This window comes from Mustela nigripes, chromosome 5, assembly GCF_022355385.1.
Source record: "Mustela nigripes isolate SB6536 chromosome 5, MUSNIG.SB6536, whole genome shotgun sequence".
Taxonomy (NCBI): Eukaryota; Metazoa; Chordata; class Mammalia; order Carnivora; family Mustelidae; genus Mustela; species Mustela nigripes.
In genome coordinates this window covers 10,598,261-10,615,170 of record NC_081561.1, presented here as the reverse complement: position 1 = coordinate 10,615,170, position 16,910 = coordinate 10,598,261, and the positions used below count along the sequence as shown (strand labels likewise).

Genomic DNA, 16,910 nt, shown 5'->3' with positions numbered 1-16,910 from the left:
TCTCTTTCACGTAAAAGTGGATTACTCTAATCCACAGAGCTAATGAATGACAACAGCGGCCTGGAGATGATGGATATCGATTTAGAAACAGACTCAAAGATCATCTAACATGACCCTTTCTTTTACAGATGAGGAAATGGGAGCCAAGAAGAGTATTTTTTCCCAAGACCATTCAGCTGGACAGAAGCCAGAAACCTTCACTCTGCAGCGCCCTTGTCCAGATGCTGAAGCCAGTCTATTTGGCTTCTAATCCCTGCTGGTCAGTGACCAGCTGCAAGACCAGGGTAAAGTTACTTAACCTCTCTTAGCTCTGGGTTCTTCATCTGTGAGATGGAAAAAAATAAAATAAAATCATAGCGATTCCCGTTTCTCGCGTAACCGAGATGACTTCTGTTTGGGGTTTGGGCGTATGATCCCGTGTGTTCAATACGCATTACTAATTACTATTGTCACTTCTCTTTTGAAAAACAGCCAACATTTCTCACCAGGTGAATGACCTGATATTTTGACTTCCGTTCATAATAATAGAAAAGAGATACATTTATCCTGTTAAGGCTTTCTACCGGGTTGACTTTGTTCCCACTCTTTTCCTTCCCCATCCCTAGCCCCCTTTGGCCCAGACACAAAGCAGAAATACTGCTTGAGGAAGGGAAGAATGGAATGGTCCATTTGGATGCCTTCACTTCCCCTCATTCTAGTTAGAACTACACCCTTTTCTGCAAAATACATCCTTGGCCAGACTTGTGGAGAGCAGGAGGGGAAGTGCCAAAGGGGAGAGAGGGGAGGCCCAGGGCTCTCTCTCCTCACAGGTTCTGTGGGTTCTTCCCTCTTTGTGCCCCGAGCCTTGGCCCCACAAGCGGGAGCGCCGCTGGAATGCCCACCCAAAACAAACCCAACCAATCTTTAATCAGGATTTAGTCAAAGCAGATTGCACATGGGGTGGGGAGTGGTGGAAGGTGATTTACAGTTCAAAACACCAGTTCCCCCAGAAACCCTTCTGTGGTCTGTCCTGCCTCGCTTACAGTTGTGTAGATGAACAACCAGACATGAAAATGGGATGCCTGCTAAGCGCTTAGCCCAGCGGGTAGGTTTGTTTTGCTTGGTATCTGTGGCAGCCGAACAGGCATTTTCTTCTAGCAGATCGCTGGCTGGCTGAGCTAGTAACTTCCAACCAGTACGTTATATCTGCTCTGTTCATTCTAGCTGGCTTCACATACTGAAAATTGTCACCACGTGTCATCATTTGGTATCCCAATCCCTGCCTCTCCTGGTCCCGGGATCATCTTTAACATCACCAACAAGGGGACAGCACTGGACAGCCACTTGCCACACACCATCAGCTTAGCTCAATGTAAGAGCAAAAGGTGGTGCTCTCTGGGGCTTTCTGAGAACACGGTGGGAACTTCCCCCCTCCCCCTTACAGTCCTTTAGTTCTCATGAACATTCTAGGAGCTCTGTGTCCACTCCAGCTGGGCCCTGAGAGGTAACTGCAAATGCTGATGCAGTGGTCACAGGGGCAGGGGAGGAATTTGGGCTGGACTCCTTTCCAAGTGCTCATAGTTCTCCTTGACAACAGATCACTCCTCCTAGCTTAACTTTTGCTACCGAATCAAGGCGATGCTTTCTGATGGATCGATCCCTTCATCTCCGCCAAGGGTACACCTATCGCTGTCAGTCTGGCAACCTGAAACACTTGGGCTGCACGGGAGACCCAGAAAGCAAACAAGATCTCCCAGCAACCAGAACAACGACCACAAGGCTGTGGACTGGACTCACACACTGGAACATGTTGAGGATGGCAAATGTAAGAAGGAAGTGAAACTGGTGGAGGAAGGGAAAGATCGGGCTGGTATGTTCATGAGTGGCAGCAAACACTTGGCCAAGGGGTCATGGACATAGAGGAAGAGTGGCGACCACAGGGAAGAGCCTGGGTCCCACTTAAAGAAAGCAGCTCCCTCTCAGCACCGGCTATTAACACCATGCTGGTCACAGGGCCAGGATGCCAGCTCCTCAGGTATTTTAAGAGAAGTGAGAAAGCTGAGTTTTATATATATAAAAAAATCCCAAACCCTTTAAATGTTACCGAGTCACTATCACATTTGTAAGACACAAGTGTATGCATACATTTACGCCCCCAGAGATTGCATTTGGCCCTAAGAATGCCAGTGTATCATCTTTGCTTTAAGCATTGAAGGTCATGTACTTTGAATCTCTCTTGAGACTTAGCCTATTGGACTCTTAGTTTCCACGACACAATCGTAACAATCAGACTCAGAACTGAACAGATAAGAAGTCATGGATTAAAAGAGGGAGGTGGCCCTGGGGGATTGGGACACCCTATTGTCAGCAAGAGGTGATGGGCAGAGGATGAAGTGGAAGGTTCCAGAAAAACTACGGGAGCAGAGCAGTGCACGATCATTCAATGGAAGGATGGCTGGCTTTCATACAGCTGGGTGACCATTTTATTACTGTCGGTAAGGACCTCCAGCATTTTTAAATTATCAACTAAGTCCATGTCACTGTGAAAGGGCTTGACAACTGTAAAGATCACTGCAAACATTGGGCCAACCAGACCTGGAAAACAAGCAGAGTGCTAACATTTAGGAATAACATAACAAGAATATAAATGTACTTGTCTTATGCATACATGCTTCAGATGCTATTTAAAAAGTCATCTATTGGGGGCGCCTGGGTGGCTCAGTGGGTTAAGTGTCTGCCTTCAGCTCAGGTCATGATCTCAGGGTCCTGGAATCAAGTCCCATGTCGGGCTCCTTGCTCAGTGGGGGTCTGCTTCTCCCTCTCCCTCTGTCTCCCTCTGCTTGAGCTCCCTCTCGCTCTCTCTCAAATAAATAAATAATATCTTTAAAAAAATAAAAAGTCACTTGTGAAATGTTTATTCAGAATCCTTTTCTTTTTTTAAGATTTTATTTATTTACTTGACAGAGATCACAAGTAGGCAGAGAGGCAGGCAGAGAGAGAGAAAGGAGGAAATAGGCTCCCCATGGAGCAGAGAGCCTGATGTGGGGCTGGATCCCAGGACCCTGGGATCATGACCTGAGCCGAAGGCAGAGGCTTTAACCCACTGAGCCACCCAGGCGCCCTCAGAATCTTTTTTTAAATTTACCATTTCCTGTACAAAGTGGGAGGCTTTTGGTTACTTAATAAACTCCCCATTATGACAAAAATGTTTCTCTGAAAGTATTAGACAATTGCGCTGACCACACGATCCTATATCAGGTATCAGCATTTTTTTCTATAAAGCGCCACATAGTAAATACTTTAGGCATGTGGGACTTTTGGTCTCTGATGCAACCACTGAGTGCTGCTTCCCCAGCATGACAACAGCCATAACAATACCGGCCTGTGTCTTTTTTTTTTTTTTTAAGATTTTATTTTTATTTATTTGACAGAGACAGAGATCACAAGTAGGCAGAGGCAGGCGGAGAGAGCAGGGGAAGCAGACTCCCTGCTGAGCAGAGAGCCCGATATGGGGCTCCATCCCAGGATCCTAAGATCAGGACCTGAGCCAAAGGCAGAGGCTTAACCCACTGAGCCACCCAAATGCCTGGGCCTGTGTCTTACTAAATTTTCATCTATGGACACTGATATCTGAAGTTCATATAATTTCCATGTCACCAAGTCGTCTTCTTTTGATTTTTTTTCCCAATCATTTAGAAATGTAAAGTCACTCTTAGTTCGTGGAAGGTAGAGAAATGGGTCAGATTTAGCCCAGGGGTTGTAGGTAGTTTGCTGCTCTCTCTTCTAGACGGCAACTGGGATCCTCCAAGGCCCACATTTTGCATTACTGGAGTCTTTGCAATCACCTAGAGTTTCTGTATCTTTGCAGATAAAGAAACGTGAAATGAGGGCAAACAGTGATGTTGGTCATCCTTTTACTTGCATGAAACTGCTTACATACACCATCTGGGTTAGAGCGCGGGGCACTGGATTACATGCCTCAGTATCCCTCTTTCTTCTAGAAAATGGAGATGCTAAGAAAAGACTGACCCCATAGGGTTCTAGACAGATTTATCTATTTATCTATTTTAAGATTTTATTTATTTATTCAACAGAGAGAGAGAGAGTACCTATGCACAAGCAGGCAGAGCCATAAAGGGGGTAGGAGAAGCAGGTTCCCAGCTCGGCGAGGAGCCTGATGCCCGGCTCCATCCCAGGATCTTGGAATCATGACCTGAGCCAAAGGCAGAGGCTTAACTGACTGAACCATCAAGGTGCCCCAGGTTCTAAAGAGTTTTAAACAGGTCAGGACATAAAAAGAGCTTAGAACAATGCACATTGAATGACTCAACATAAGAATAAGAATGCACGTAAGAATGACTCAACACATCTAAGTCCTCTCTCTGTTGGCAAACTTGTCTCACCTAGGAAACTACCAGTCCCGTCCACGGCCCAGGTACGTTTAGTGAAGCAGAACATCTGTGCTTGAGGGGTCATTCTGCCACCTAAAAGAGCCTGAGACAGGCAGGAGCCCTCAAGGCCACTATTACCATGGGCGGCATGGGCCTCTTCTGCCCTGTTCTCCTGACTCAGGGTGGGGCAGCGACCCTTCATTCCCAACTGCAGCCTCTTTAGCCTGTTTTTCCAAACCACATCCAAGTGGTTACCTCTTAGAGTGCCAGCCTGCTGGGGCATCCCACAGAAAGGTTATGATGGAGACAAACACACAGCATGGTGGGGAAGACTAAGGCTCTGGAGCAGGGTTTGAGAAAGGGTGGCACCTGCATGGCCCAGTCCATTAAGCAACAACTCTTGGTTTAGCTCACATCCTGATCTCAGCGTCATGAGATCGAGCCGCACATCTGGCACCACGCTCAGTGTGGCACCTGCTTGTGATTCTCTCTCCCTTTCCCTCTGCCCCTTCCACTTGTGCTCTCTCTCTCTCTCTCTCTCTAATACACAAATAAATCTTTTTTTTTTTTTAAAGATTATTTATTTATTTATTTATTTGTAAGAGACGGAGAGAGAGCAAGCGAGCACAGGCAGACCAAGAGGCAGGCAGAGGCAGAGGGAGAAGCAGGCTCCCTGCCAAGCAAGGAGCCCAATGTGGGACTCGATCCCAGGACCCTGGGATCATGACCTGAGCCGAAGGCAGCTGCTTAACCAACTGAGCCACCCAGGCGTCCCAATACACAAATAAATGTTAAAAAAAAAAAAAAAAATCAAGGCTCTGTTGCTTACTACGTGACCCTGAAAAGGTCTCTTGAGATCACTTTGTCTTAGTTTCCCAATTTTTAAAAAAGGAGTAATCTTTTTTTATCCAAGTGGTGGAAAGTAAATCTGGCTAAAAAGACTTCTTCTGCATGTTCTCCCACTATGCCACACACCACCACCACATTCTTCTGGGGTCACAAGCCTTTTCCTACTTCCCTAGAAGTAGTATTCTTCGGAAAGCAAAGTTCTCTCCCTTCTGAGGTGAACTGCCCAGATTTAATTCTAATTGCCCAAACAGAAACAAAAGTGAAAGCCAAATACAAAACAGAAACAGAAATTTTTATCTTTGGTTGTATTCTGTTAAATTTCAAGGAACAGAATAGGTGACTGTTTTTCTGTGCAAGGTCTCCTTTGAGAAGAAAAGATTGAAGATTCATGATGAGAACTTCCATGTCCAAGGTCTATCCAGATCTGAGACAGTCTTCTGACACCCTTCTGACACCAACCACCTCCCAACTCCTCCACCTCCACAGTTTTGAACATGCAACTGACATTGCAAGGGGATGGTACTTCCATCAAGAAACAGTATTTTATCTTTCAGCAGCTGCCACAGAACTCTATCTTGAAGATATTCCTTATCTGTTGAACATTTTCAATAAGTGGAAACAAAACAGTCTTAAAATAGAGATAGGCTAAAATAGAGTGGCTCCCTCCAACTTCTACTTTTAATAGCCCTATTAAATTCTTGACTCTTGTTCAGTTTATTCAATCCACTGTCCTACTAGCTTCTTTCCCACAGAACCTGTCATTAACTTGAGTTTAGACAGTTTATTAGGGCAGAGGGCTTGGATCCATCCCAAAAAGCAGACACTTCTTTGCTAGACATTAAAATGCTGGAACAAATTTGTCTCCAAGATATGTCCTGTGTTTGCATTTCTTCGAAGATCTTTGCATTTGATTCTCCTACTGGTTAAGGCGGGTTCAGATTCCAATTTTACATGTACCAATGTATCCTTTTAAATGACTTCCTTCAGCTTTATCCTTTCTCCTCAAAAACAATGGAAAAATTGTTATAAATAGAGTAGGCTTGGTCCCAGTCTGCTTTGGTTAGGGCCCTCGTGACCAGTAGTAAGTTTCAATGACTACCCTTCAACAAGTCTTCAGTATGATGGAACCTGCCTTACTAAGTGGTTTGATTGTAACTTGTTTCCAGTTTATTGATCAGTGTTGTTCTACGGAACAGGAATACCTAGGGTGCTCATTCTTGACCCTGAGATGACCCACCTGGGCTTTGGGGAGTGAGCAGGAATGTGTTGGGGCAGTGCTTAGGGTAACCATCTGTCCCAGTTTGCCCAGGATGGAGGGATTTCTGGGGATGTGGGATTTTCAGAACCAAAACTGGGGAAGTCCTGAGCACACCAGGATGAACTGGTGACCCCAGACAACAGCAGTCCTGCCCACTCACAGCTGAGAGATATTTGTTGGAAGAGTATTCAGTAACTGATCAGTGTGTGGGGCATCTGGGCGGTCCAGTTGGTTAAGGGTCTGACTTTTGATTTCAGCTCAGGTCATAATCTCAGGGTTGTGAGATCAAGGCCCCCTCCACCCCCCACCCCCCACCCTGCCCTGTGCAGGGCGTGGGGCCTGATGGAGATTCTCTTCCCCTCTGCCCCTCCTCTCTCTTTCTTTCTTTCTCTCACTCCCTAAAGGTGGGGGTGGGGAAGAGGAAAGCAAGAAAAAAGAAAGGTTAAAGAAAAAATACCAGGGGCACCTGGGTGTCTCAGTTGATTTCAGCTCAGGTCATGATCTCAGGGTGGTGAGACTGAGTCCCGCATTGGGCTCCTCCCTTCAGTGGAGAGTCTGCTGGAGATTCTTTCCCTCTGCCCCTCCCCCTTCTTGTGAGTTTGCATGTGCCCTGTCCCTCAAAAATAACTGATCAGCATGGAAGGGAAAGAAATGTTTAAGCCATTTATCTGTGTAGGAGAGCACGCAGACCATCAAAAATCTCCAAACTGTAATCCATAAAAACTACATAACCCTTCCCAACATATCCCTTAACACTGAGGAATGGTAACAAAACGATTAGTGTCTGTGGGACAGCTTCACAGTGAACCAAAAAGAACACACATAAATTGTTCTGTCTACACGGATGTTCCCCAGTGGATATAAGAATGTCTTAATAACAACCTACATAATGAAGGGAGAACCCAAAAAGAAAATAACTGTTATTATAGTGTTAACGGATTCTGAAGTCCCGCACCCCTCCACATCCCATGTGACTTGAGAGGTCTTCTGTTACGATGAGACTAACAGAAAAACAGGGGGTCTTAAGAATGGAAACACTTATTTTAACGTTTGCAATAAATGGGCAATAAAGCCAGAAAATGTTCACTTATTTGCAGAGCAGCAGAATCAGCCAGCCATTTGAGCTCTCTGACTCTCAATTTCCAAATTTGTACAAACTTAGGACTGTACAAGTAGAAGCTCCCTCAGGCTTCCTTCGGCTCTAAATGCTGTGATTATTCTAAATTCTGCCCAGAATAAAGAGGAGGCTGTTTTTACAGGAAAACTGCACTGGGAAATTTTGTTTAGATTCAGTAAGTGTCGGGGGAAAGTCCAAAATGTGGTAGGATAACTGACCCGTGATATAATCAAGAAGTCTTGGAGGTGGGTGGAGGGCAGTTAGCTCAGACAGACCAAAGTCCTGGGAGAGGAGGAAACCAGAAGGGGGTGTGCAGCCCCTCCAGGAGGCCACCAGAGACCTAACCAGGATTTCAGGGTCTAAGCTAGGCAGTTTTCAGGTCAGATGGGGGAGAGCATTTGAAGACCTGAGCAGGAGGGCCTTCCTTTTGCAGACCCCCAAGGAGCTCTGACTTGAAGACAGAATTAGAGATTTTCATGAAGACGGAATCCTGTGAGGACTGGGCTAAGGAAATGGGTGGGGGGGAAAGGAAGTGTCTAGAAGAGGGGACTTAGGATGGCAGGAAGCTAACTGCATTGGGATGATCTGAGTATCTTTAGCTTACTTAATTTTTTTAAAAAAGGAAGTTTTGGGGTGCCTGTGTGGCTCAGTCCATTGAGTGTCCAACTCTTTGTTTTGGCTCAGGTCATGATCTTGGGATGGTGGGATCAAGCCCTGCACTGGGCTCCATGCTCAGTGAGGAGTCTGGTAGAGATTCTCTCTCTCTCTCCCTCCTGCCCCTCCCCTGCACATGCACACACGTGCGCTCTCTCTCTTAAATAAATAAATAGATCTAAATAAAAAATGACAGCTTTATTCTGAAAAATGTTCACAATTATGTTCTTATCTTTCAAATCTGGCTGAAAAGAAAGATTATGGGGGAATAAGTATCATCCATCTGTTCTCTGAAAACATGGCACTGATATAGATACGGGATAAATATATTCTGGGGGACACTAATATAGATATGGGATAAATATGGGGGAAAAGCTGCTACTCATGGCTTTGTCCAAAAGCGTCTCGAGAAAGAATGTCATATACTCTGCAGGTCAGAGCATGAGAGAAAGACAGGCTGGTATGTAGTTCAGGCATTGAGAAATCACATCAAGAAATAGTTAAGTTGGGAAAGTAACTAATACATGTACTGTTTTGGATGTAACTTTCTAAGATTGCAAATAGTCTACTCTGAGTCTCAGAGGAAAAAAAAAAATCACCCAAAGTCTTAGCAAGATCACTTTCTTGACCAACTGATGAGTTTTTTCCATGAAAGAAGCAGCCTTATGGGGTGCGCGGGTGGCACAGTCCATTGATTGTTCAACCCTTGGTTTTGGCTCAGGTTTTGATCTCAGGGTCTAGGGATTGAGCCCTGCATTGGGCTCCACATTTAGCCAGGACTCTGCTTAAGACTCTCTCTGCCCCTCCCCACTGTGTGCTCTCTCGCTCTCTCTCAAATAAATAAATCTTTTTTTAATTTTTTAATTTTTTTAAGCAGCTTTATGAAAGCCCAGATCTGGTCTTTAAGGCAGGGGCCTCTACTGTTGGGCTGTTCTTTTTACTTCTTTGGTGCAGAATAAGGCACCAGTTTGGTAAACTCAGAGCTGGTAGAGCTAGCTCCGAGTGAAACACAGTCTGGCTTGAGCCCATGCTGTTCCCAAAATAAGCTTGGCATTTCAAAGCATTCCCAAGGTGAGCAAGATGCTTTGGAAAAACTGAAGGAGAGAGAACAGTCCCACTGCTGTTGACCGGGAGCAGAAAGGACTTCAGGAAGTGTCCCAGAGAGGCTGAGCATGGCTAGAAAATGCTATCTTAAGTTGATCTCTCAGAACGTGACAAAGGAATCTAGGGTGTGTGTGTGTGTGTGTGTGTGTGTGTGATGATGATGATGGGGGTGGAGGGTGAGGCAATGATGATTTGCAGCTGACCGAGTGGCAGGGAGGAGCGGTGTATTAAAAATTATTTCCATTTAGGAAGAACAATACTGGAGGTATCACAATCCTGGATTTTAAGATATACTACAAAGCTGTAGTAAACAACACGGTATGGTACTGGCACAAAACAGACACATAGATCAATGGAACAGAATAGAGAGCCCAGAAATAAGCCCACACTTAAATGGTCAATTAATCCATGGCTAAGAAGGCAATAATATACAATGGGGGGAAAGGCAGTCTCTTCAACAAGCAGTGAGGAATACTGGATAGCTGCACGCAAAAGAAAGAAACTGGCTTTCTTACACCAGATACAAAAATAAACTCAAAATGCGTTATCGACCTAAATGTGAGACCTGAAATGGTAACATTCCTAGAATAAAAGATATAGAGTAACTTCTTTGACATCAGCTGTAGAAACATTTTTTTTTCCTCTAGCTACATCTCCTCCAACAAGGGAAGCAAGCAAACTTGATCGAATGGGACAGCACCAAAATAATCTGGCACAGCTCAGGAAAGCAGCAAAAGACAGCCTACTGAGTGGGAGAAGATATTTGCAAATGATCTGTTAAGAGTTAATATCCCAAGTAAACAAAGAACATGTAAACTGAACACCAAAAATACCCTAATCCAATTAAAAAATGGGCAGAGGAAATGAATAGACATTTATCCAAAGAAAAAAATACAGATGAACAACAGACACATGAGAAGAAGCCCAACATCACTCATCATCAGGGAAATACAAATCAAAACCACAATGGGATAGCTAGCACCTCACACCTATCATTATGGCTAAAATAAAAAACACCAGAAATAAGTGTTGGCAAGGCTGTGGAGAAAGGGAACCCTCGTGCACTGTTGGTGGGAATGCAAGCTGGTGCAGCCACTGTGGAAAACAGTATGGAGGTTCCTCAAAAGAATTAAATTAGAATTATCATATTATCCAGTAATTCCACACTGGGTATTTACTCAAAGAAAACAAAAACAGTAATTCAAAAAGACAAATGCACCCTTATGTTTATTCCAGCATTATTTACAATAACCAACATACAGATGTAACCCAAGTGTCCATCTATAGATGAATGGATAAAGATGTGGTATATATACACAATGGGATATTCTCAGCCAACTGAATGAATGAAATCTTGCCATTTGTGACAGTATGGGTGGACCTTCAGGGTATAATGCTAAGGGAAATGAGTCAGCCAGAGAAACACAGATACCATAAGCTTTCACACACAAGTGGAAATTAAGAAAAAAAAATACAAAGAAAAAAGAGACAAATAAAAACTCAGACTCTTAATTAAATACAGAGAAAAAACTGGGAATGTTTGGTGGGGGTGTTATTAGATAAAGGGGATTAAGAGTACACTTACCTTGATGAGCACTGAGCAATGGATAGAATTGTTTTTGCTTGTTTATTTGTTTAAAGATTTTATTTATTTGACAGAGATCACAAGTAGGCAGAGAGGCAGGCAGAGAGAGAGGAGGAAGCAGTCTTCCTGCTGAGCAGAGAGTCTGATGTGGGGCTCGATCCCAGGACCCTGAGATCGTGACCTGAGCGGAAGGCAGAGGCTTAACCCACTGAGCCACCCAGGTGGTGCCCCTGGATAGAATTGTTAAATTGTTATATTGTACACATGAAACTAATATGACACTGGATGTTAATTATACTTGAATAAAAAAATTATTTCCATTTAAATCAATTCAGTAACTATTCTTTTTTTTTTTTTTTTTAAGATTTTATTTATTTGACAGAGAAAGTGAGAGAACACAAGCAGGTAGAGGAGCAGTGGGAGAGGGAGAAGAAGGCTCCCCACTGAGCAGGGAGCCCCATGTGGGGCTCGATCCCAGGACCCTGGGATCATGACTTGAGCTAAAGGCAGTGGCTTAACCGACTGAGCCATCCAGGGGCCCCAATTCAGTAACTATTCTTTTTTTTTCCCAGTAACTATTCTTATCCCTCTGGATGCTCACTATGTCTGGCTGCCCAAAATATAAAAGACCCCAAGAGAGATTATACAGTTCAGTCAGAGTAATATGAGATTCACATTCATGATTATAATGTAGAGAAGATTATAGAATGACATAAAAGAGTTACGAAAAGGTTTACAAAGTGTATGGTTGAAAAAAAAAAAAAATCAGGGAAGGCTTCCTAAATGACAAGTCATTGGATACGGACATATTAAAACCATTATTTAAACGTGAGAGGTGGAGGAGAATGGCCCATGTAGAGAGAATGACCTGAACAAGAAAAGTGCCAAAGGCAGGAACACGAGGCACACTGTTTTTTTTTCTGGGAAAGCATCCGTGGGGATTGACAGTGAGGTGGTATTGTGATAATGAGGTGATATTTACCAGGAATATGCTGATACCCAACATGCCATGTTGAGATGTTTATACAGAGTAATTCAATAAGCTCTCGGAACTCCTTAAAGCATTTGGGATTGAGAAGCTATTCTTAGAGGCATGCCTTCATTAAAAAAATATGTCAAGAGTGTTAGAATGGTCTGAAGAGAGAGACCTGGGCTGGAGAGTGCACTTGGGCGGGTTTAACAATCTGTTAGAGTGGTAGGATGGGCTGGAGTTAGAGCGGTAGTGATGGGAACAGGGAGGGTGATAACTCACTAGAAACCATCCCAGACAGAATGTACAGAATGTGCTGATTAGATAGGGGGGCAGGAAGCCATTGGCTAACTGGAGAGAAAAGTAGTGGCAGTCACGGAGATTCTGAGAAGTGGGTCTGTGGGGAGTAGGGAGGTAGAAGGCGGAGCATGTCCCTGGGAGCCTCAGGAAAAGATATCCAAGAGATAGGGAGAAGTGTGTGAGAGGACCTGGGGAACACGAAGCAGGGTAATGACTCATCAGTACCCAAGCAGTGATGAGCTGTAGACATAAATTAGAATCACCAAGGGAAAGAGAACATTAAGAGCCAAAAAAGCAAGACTCCAGGGGGATGCTGACTGAAAATTCCAAGGTCCCTAATTCTGAATTTCTCTGAGAAGAGTGACTATAAAATCAACCATTAACCAACTCTCAACTCAATAGTCAATAACCAGGAGTAAGACCAGAACAAAATTATCCCTCTAAATATGAGTTTTTCACAGAGGGATTCTAAAAGCAATGACCTTTAACCCATTTGGCAACATGACAGCCTTGACATAATGTTGGAATCATAGCTGAAAAAGTTAAAAATAGAACTGCCCTCTGACCCAGCAATTGCACTGCTAGGTCTTTACCCAAAGAATACAAAAATACTATTTCAGTGTGGGTACATGCACCCTGATATTTATAGCAGCATAATCTACAAGTGCCAGATCATGCAAATAGCCCAAGTGTCCACTGACTGATGCATGGACAGAGAAGATGTAGTACCTATATATGATGGAATATTAGTCAGCCATAAAAAGAATAAAATCTTGCCATTTGCAATGGCATGGATGGAGTTAGAGAGTATTATGTTAGGAGAATAAATCAGAGGAAGACAAATACCATATGATTTCTCTCATAGGTAGAATTTAAGAAACAAAACAAATGAGCAAAGTGGAAAAAGACAGACAGAGAGAGGGAGAGGCAAAACCAAGAAACAGACTCTTAACTCTAGAGAACAAACAGATGGTTACCAGAGGGAAGTTGGGGGGAGGGGTGGATGAAACAGGGGAAGGGGATTAAGGAGGGCACTTGTGATGAGAACCGGGTGGTGTACGGAAGTGTTGAATCACTATATTGTACACCTGAAACTAACGTAACACTGTAGGCTAACCCACTAGAATTTAAATAAAACTTAAAAAGATAATGTACCTCCTCAAATATGTAATTTGTAACTGTGATTAAAAATAAATCAATAGATTTGTAATATGGAATTAAAAATAAATCAATAAATAAAACTAGATAGTCCTCAAGAAAAAAAATTTCCACAACAAAGTACTGTTCAAAGACCACCGGCTTTAGTCTTTGATAATGATCTCTTTGTGGCTCTTACTCTATTGCTTTTCTAAGTAAAAATGACTTTTATTATTTACTTATTTTATTTATTTGAGAGAGAGAGAGAGAGAGCATGGTGGGAGAAGCAGGGGGAAGGAGAGAGGGAGTGGGAGAAGCAGACTCCCCACTGAGCAGGGAGCCTGACATTTTACTCCATCCTAGCACCCTGGGATCATGACCTGAGCTGAAGGCAGACGCTAACCGACTGAGCCACCCAGGTGCCCCTAAAAATGACTTCCAGAGAAGAATGATTCTGTACATTCACTCCAGCGGGGAGAGAGAACACTAGCTTAGCCCTGAAACAATCTGAATTCCTGTTCAGAGTTTCCTGATTGCTGGCCAGTCAATAAACTCAAGATACACTGAGAGAAAGATATGCATCCTACAGGGAGTGTAGGTTGCAAAGTCAGTTTATAAAGGGGAAACAACATACAGTCAAAATTCCTCTGGAGAAATCCCTTGGGAATGTGCCACATTAAGATGACAGGGAGTCTCCGCGATTCCAGCATGACCGATTTTCCCTTCAATCTCAGTGCAGATGGCGGTTTCTTCTAACAAGCACCAGATGAGGAAGTTGGCTGGATCTGAGGAGCTCTCTTATGAGATACACATGGTATCTTTAACACTTGGGAGTCATGGGAACCAAGACCCACCATGGGAATAAGCAGAATCCAGCTTAAGCTCACTCTAAACCCCAAACTGGGTGGAACAGAGGGCAGGGTGGCATGGGCAAAATCATTTAAATTTACACACGCATGCATGCGTATAGGTGTGAGTTTGTGCAAGTTAAATGAATAGAAGTTGAGACTCCATTGTATTGAGCGCTGCTCAGGTACCAGGGGTTGCACTAGGTATTAAAAAACAAAACAAAACAAAAACAAAATTAGCAGGTGCAGGTTCTACCTTTGACGCTCAGTCTAGAAGACCACTGGGAACACAGACACTTGCATTCCAAGGCTATTAATAGTACAGTATGGTACAGGAGGAGTGAGTCCATGGGAGTGAGAATCACAAAAGTCTTTTTAGAGTGACTGTAAGCTGAATCTTAAAAGAAAAGCACATGTCAGTCAAATGAGGGAGAGGGAGGAAAAGTCCAGAGGATCCTGGAAATATACATCCTGGAAAATACAGTTCCTGTGCATCCCATTCGCACGAAAATGCCTGAGTTCCAGGAAAATGGGCTAACTATCCAGATGACGTAAGTAATAAGAGAGAACACTCTTACAGTCCGGAGGGTCCAGCCATCTAACCATCTCACAGACTTCACAAGACCTACAATGAGCTAAGTTCCATCTTCGGACCACTTGCAGGTTTTGCAATAGAGTAGGAATGGCACATTTGCGACTCACAAGTCATCTCGAAGAGCTGGGGACTACACCCCTTGGGATGGGGTACATAGCAAGAGAAGGTGCCAGAAAGGCTAAGAGTGCCCTGTGCCCAGTGAAGGGCTGGGATGTTATGTTGGAGGTTATGGGGATCTGCTGAAGGTCCTCAAGGGAGAGAAATGATTGCATGATCAATTTTTGCAAAGGTCATCCTGTCACTATGGAGAATAGGTTGGAGCTGGTGGAAAATGGAGTCAGGGAAAATACAATTGACCCCTGAACAATGCAGGGGTTAAGGGTGCCCACCCCTTGTGCAGGAGAAAATCCACATCTAACTTTAGACTCTCCCAAAACTTAACTCCTTATAACTTGGTGACTGGAAGCCTTACCAATGGCAACCAGTCAACACATATCTTGCATCTGAGATGCATCATACCCTCTATCCCAACACTAAAGTCACCCAGACAAAAGAAAATGTCATCAAGAAAATCATAAGGAAGAGAAAAGATGTTTACAGCACTGGATTGTAAAAAGTCCATGTGTCAGTGGGCCCACATGGTTCAAACCTGTGTCGTTCGTGGGTCAGCTGTAGTTAGAAAGAAACGAGACTGTTGTAGGAGAGAGACGAGGGGACACAGATAGCAGCCCCAGAGGCGGAGAGGGGGCAGGCAGCCAGATTCCATTTACTGACTGTTTAGTCTGTATCCAGCGCCATGCCAAGAACTTGTACTCATCATCTCGCTTTTTCTGCCAGTAACCCTAGGAAGGTGGTGCCAGGTCGTGTCATCCCCGTGGCCGTCACACGAGGGCTTGGCCCATCTCATGCCAACTCCAGCCCTCACCGTGACTCATGTGGCTGCTTTTCTGGCTCACAAACACCCAGATCCCCTGCTCCCCCCAGGACCTTTGCAAGCCCGGGCTGCTCTGCCTGGCACCTTTTTCCCAAGAGCATGGCTGGCTCGTTCTCATTTAGGAGAATCAGCTCATGGACTCCTTTCCCGAGGAAGGCTTCCCCGCCCTGCCCCATTTTAAGCAGGTCCCTTTCTGGATCAGCTTGTCCTTCCTTCATAGCACTCGCTATAAATCTGTAATGATCTTATCTGTCTGCTTATTCTTGTCTATGTTCCATGAATAGAACATATACTCCACGAGGCTAGGGGTCTTCTCTGTCTCACTCGCTACAATATCCTAATACCCAGCATAGTATCTAGGTAACCAACAAATATTTATTAAGTGAATATAAATTTTATAGGTGAAGACATAATAACAATAATAAAAAATTAATACTTAAAATAGATGCTGGGCACTAGTCCAGTTCATTTAAGCCTCATATACTTTCCCCATTTTATAGATGGGGAAACTGAGGCCTCCAAATTCAGTAACTGGCAAAGCAGGGATTCAGATCCAGGCCATTTGGCTACAGGTTGCATGCTTTCAATACTTTGCTCTACTACTCAAAGCTGACCCATTTTTATAAATGTCAGGCCATGTGGCTGGAGGTGGGGAAGTTAGGATTCCAACCTGGGTCCCTGTATGTCTTGGAACCCAAGCTCCAGGGAAAACTAGATCCACAGGGATGGGACAGTGAGAACTGCCCAGAGAAGGGGCGGAGGTAAGAGAGGACAGTGTGGGATTCAAGGGCACAGCAAGGTGAGTGGGTGTGGGCTGAGGTCTGAGTGGGCAGGATTTGAGGTTCTCATTGTAGCCACTCCCTCTTTTGCTGTGCCTTCTACTTGCTCCCAAGACGCCTTACTCAACCTTTCTGATTCCATCTTCTTGTTGGTAAAATGTGGGCTTAAGGGCTGACCAGACAAGATTCTTGAGAAGATTAAACTAAGATAAGGCGATGTTCAGTAAATAGTCCCCTCATTTTTCCTGTGCATCCCACTCACACAAAAAAGCCGGGAAAATGGGCTAACTATCCAGATGACATAAGTAACAAGAGAGAACACTTTTACGGTCTGGCGGGTCCAACCATCTAACCATCCCGCAGACTTCACAAGACCTACAATGAGCTAAGTTCCATCTTCGGACCACTTG

General features: G+C 44.1%; 1 protein-coding gene across 3 annotated transcripts in view; it reads right to left on the bottom strand.

Annotated features, from left to right (window-relative positions):
• Positions 1-16,910, bottom strand: part of GCNT2 (glucosaminyl (N-acetyl) transferase 2 (I blood group)) — a 96,367-nt gene that overhangs the window by 38,562 nt on the left and 40,895 nt on the right. The window lies entirely within an intron of this gene.